This window comes from Crassostrea angulata, chromosome 7, assembly GCF_025612915.1.
Source record: "Crassostrea angulata isolate pt1a10 chromosome 7, ASM2561291v2, whole genome shotgun sequence".
In the NCBI taxonomy this organism is placed as follows: Eukaryota; Metazoa; Mollusca; class Bivalvia; order Ostreida; family Ostreidae; genus Magallana; species Magallana angulata.
Window position 1 is genome coordinate 50,339,627 of NC_069117.1, and position 4,653 is coordinate 50,344,279.

Consider the following 4,653-nt stretch of genomic DNA (forward strand, 5'->3'; position numbering starts at 1 on the left):
TTTTCCGTTCAACTATCACTAAACCCATACTCATCACTGTATTATCCCAAACAAAAAGCTTGAATAAAAAAGACTTTAAACTCACGTCACAAGGAAGTTAACCTAAAGTAGGTATAACTATGCATCAACGTGATATCGATTTATACAACTTTTCAATATATATGGAAGCCTAAAAAGATATAAATTCTAATCTTTATCTGATGGTGATCACTGAAATAATGATTTTTTTTATTAACAAAAGAACGTCACTGTCTTCTTTCAATGATATTTGACAATTCATAATGAATACTTACGCTTATCAGTGACAAACAATTGCAATTTAAATCAATGTATAAGACCCGCCCCCGCCCCCCCCAAAAAATAAAAATAAAAAATGTTCCTTTTTTGGTGAGAAAATGCCAAGAATGAAGTACGAATTTTATGGAGTTTTATAACTGGAAAATATGAAAAACTATTTAGATAACTTATTGCTGATTTATTCCATTGAATTGACGACAATTTCAATTAATTTGACACTGGAAAAGTAGATGATGACTGAAGTCATCCTACTATACTTAAAAGGACGTTGAAGTATATTTGATGACACGCCTCATTCGTGTACTTATTAAAATAACATTCTACAAAGATGAATACACTTTAATATTAGCAATAGAATCCACTTACATATTTTAGCAAGATATCAACTTAACTTATTTTAATTCAGAATTTAGATTTAGATTTAGAATTTTGAGTTTAATCCTTAGAGGATGTTGATTACGATTAAACATTTTTTAAAAAAAACATATGTAAAATATTACCCGTTAAAACAGTGAAAATATATTTCAAGTTGTTCAAATTCGTTGAGAATACCTAAATTGAGCTCAATTTTGACTCTGGAACGTGACACCTGGTCCCGAAACGTCAAAGATGAATTTGATTAGCATTTCCTTTTTCCAACATAGTGGTCATGATAATCGACAATTACCAGAAACTAGTAAAGTAGTTGTGTGATTCTCCATTTTCCAGTTGACATGTCTCATAAAGCAGATGGTCAGAAAATACACAACTTTTTAAAATAATTTGTTATGGAAAGATTATGTGGAAGCCAAACGGAACAAGCGAAAATAACAAAGATGTAATATATGTGAACCTAAAGATCAATAATAAAATAGTGAAGTTCAAGTTGGACTCTGGATCACAAGTAAATATCCTCACTGATAAAATCTACAAAAAAATTCAGACAGAAGAACTACTCTTTAATACCAGTGTAAGACTTACCAGTTATTCAGCGGACTCCATACCTGTAGCAGGAAAATGTGTGCTTCCATACAATGATCATCAGTTAGAGTTCTATGTTACTACTGGAAATTTACCACCCATACTAGGATACAAATCCTGTTGTGAACTAGGATTTATAACAGTTACTTTATCAACAGGAATATCACAGTGTTTCTCTCCTGTTGATGAATACTCAAGTGTGTTTTCTGGACTTGGATGTTTGAAAGAACCTTATACGATATGTATTGATGACAAAATTAAACCTGTCATACACAGTCAAAGGCAAATACCAGCAGCATTCCGTGATGAACTGAAGAAAACCCTGGACAACATGGAATCAAAAGGAGTTATTAAAAAAGTCGATCAACCTACTGATTTGGTGAATTCTCTCGTCAGAAAAAATCAAAACGGGGAAACTTCGTGTGTGTTTAGATCCCAGAGATTTAAAAAAAGCGATCAAGCGGGAACATTTTCAGTTACCTACTATTGAAGAAATTTCATCAGTACTGTCTGGAGCTACTGTGTTCAGTAAACTCGATGCCAATAGTGGATACTGGCAATTACCCCTCGATGAAGCTAGTCAACTCCTCACTACGTTTCATTCACCATTTGGAAGATATTGTTTCTGTCGTATGCCTTTTGGTATCAAAAGTGCACAGGAAGTATTCCAAAAGAGAATTGCGCAACATTTTGACAATATTGATTGTGTAGAAGTTGACATTGATGATATACTGATATGGGGGAGAAATGAAGAGGAGCACAATAGAAGACTCAGAGCAGTGTTACGGCGATGCCAAGAGATCAACGTTTACCTCACTCTAGATAACGACAAATGTCTTTTCAATCAATCCGAAATTCAATACATAGGACATGTGATTTCGAAAAATGGAGTGAAACCTGATCCTACGAAAATAGAAGTCATTCTTAAAATGCCACCTCCAACTGACAAGAAAGGAGTCGAACGTCTTTTAGGAACTGTGAACTATCTTGCCAAATTTGTTCCTAATATGTCAGCAATTAACGAGCCTATCAGATCTTTACTCAGGAGTGATGTGTTGTTTACATGGGAAAAACCTCAACAGGATGCATTCGAAGCTATCAAAGACATTTTATCTCGTGAACCAATTCTGACTTTCTTCGATGTTAAAACACCAGTATAGTGTTGATGCTTCAAAGTGTGTATTAGGTGCGGTGATCACTCAAGATGAAAGACCAATTGCATATGCATCTAGATCATCGACAGAGACTGAGAAGCGATATGCACAAATCGAAAAAGAACTGTTAGCTGTTACATTCGGTTTAGAGAGATTTCACCAGTATACCTATGGTGTCAATGTCACTGTTGAGAATGATCACAAACCATTGGAAAATATTCTAAGGAAATCATTAGTCCAAACTCCTCCAAGACTACAAAGACTCTTACTTCGCTTACAGAAATATGATTTCAACTTTCAAGTATGTTCCAGGAAAACAGTTGATCATTGCTGATACTCTATCTCGGGCTCATTTACCTCCAACAAAGCAACAAAAAGAAGAAATTTGCGAGGAAATTGAAACTAGTGTTCATTTCGAGTTTATACCAAGCATTCTCATTTCTAGAAACATACTTCAAGACATCAACAGCAAACGATGCTATTCTAAGCGAAGTTATTCGACTTGTAAAAAGTGGTTGGCCTGAAAACAAAAATCAGCTACGAAAACCATTACAAGAGTACTGGAAGTTAAGATCAGAACTTACATGTGTAGACAGTTTGTTGTTAATGAATGAAAGAATTGTTATTCCAGAAGTATTAAAACCCGAAATTTTGAGATATTTACATGTTAGTCATCTTGGAATAGAAAAGACTAAAGCTCGTGCAAAAACTGTTGTTTACTGGATTGGTATGAATCGAGACATGACCGACATGGTCCTCAGTATACTTCGATGGAATTCAAAGATTTCTCCAGAAGTTGATGTTTCGAACACAAAACGTCCATAACCCACAAGGAAATGGTCTTGTGGAGAAAACCGTTCAAATCGTGAAGAGAATGTTAGAAAAAGCAAGGATAGATGGGAAGGATCCACATATCAGTTTGCTAGAATACCGGAACACGCCAACAGATGTTGAATCTCCGGCAAAACTACTCATGAGCCGACAACTTTGATCATTATTACCAATAACCAAAAACCAACTGAAACCAAAAGTAGTACCAGATGACATTACCAGGCAAAAGAGGAAAATTACCCAGAATCGTCAGAAAACTTATTTCGATGTTGGAAGCCGAAAGCTGTCAAGTTTGTCGCCAGACAAAGAGTTAGATTCAGACACAGAGGACAGTGGCAACCCGGATATGTCAAGGATCAAGTCCATACCAGATCATACAACTTACAAGATCAGAATGGAGATCAATTTAGAAGAAATCGAAGAGACATCATATAGTCAAAAGAAACCAGTTTTAAAGAACCAATCGTTGAACTTGATGACGAAGACAAAGATACAGTGAGAGACAAAGAAACAAGTAATTCAGAAGCTGGAAACCCGGACACTACAGAAGTCGAAGACGAGAGAAGTCCAGACATTGTTCAGCAAGTGCAACCATAGAAAACACGTGCAGGCCGAGAGGTGCGTCGTCGAAATATAATAGTGAATATGTGTGATGGGGCAGAATAATCCCTTACTTATATATTTTGCAATCAAGGCAGTCTACCTTGATGTGCACATGATGAGATATGTATACCGGTTAATGATCAGTGAATATTTGTACATATATATGTAAATATGTTATATATCTATTTCTTTCAATTGTGTCTATAATGATAATATAAGTGAAATTCTCTTAATGATGAAAAAAGACTTTTTAAATCATGATGCAGAATTTATTAAGGGGAAAGATGTAATGTTATCTGTAAATTCCGTTTTTATAAGGTTTTCATTTATTTACATTTTGTAACCTGTACAATGGGACTTCCGGGAATAAACTAGTAAAACGTGCAGCACGGACTTGGTTGTTCTTCAACATGTTCTTAAGAAACATGAACATCACAGGTATAATACCGATGTTCGGGCTCAGGTCGAAAACGTGAATAAAGGGCCCGGCAAGCCTCGCCCTCAGTCACATTTTCTTACCCTTGCTTAAATGTAACTTCTATTTCAAGACAATAACCAAGTAATTTATATATATTGCGTCATAAGCCATTTTGCATTCTGTTTGACTGATTATGACGTAATATTAAGAATTTGATGTCCGTAACAATGACTCCTTTTAGGCGCGCCATTTATCACCGCAAAGCGAATTAGGTCCGTCGTCCTTACGTGAAGCTAAACAAAATATCAAAGCTTCAACAATATATATTGTTTCATTTATCTTTGGTGTAGTAACACTTATTTGTAAAACAAAAAACAATAAAAACAGGGC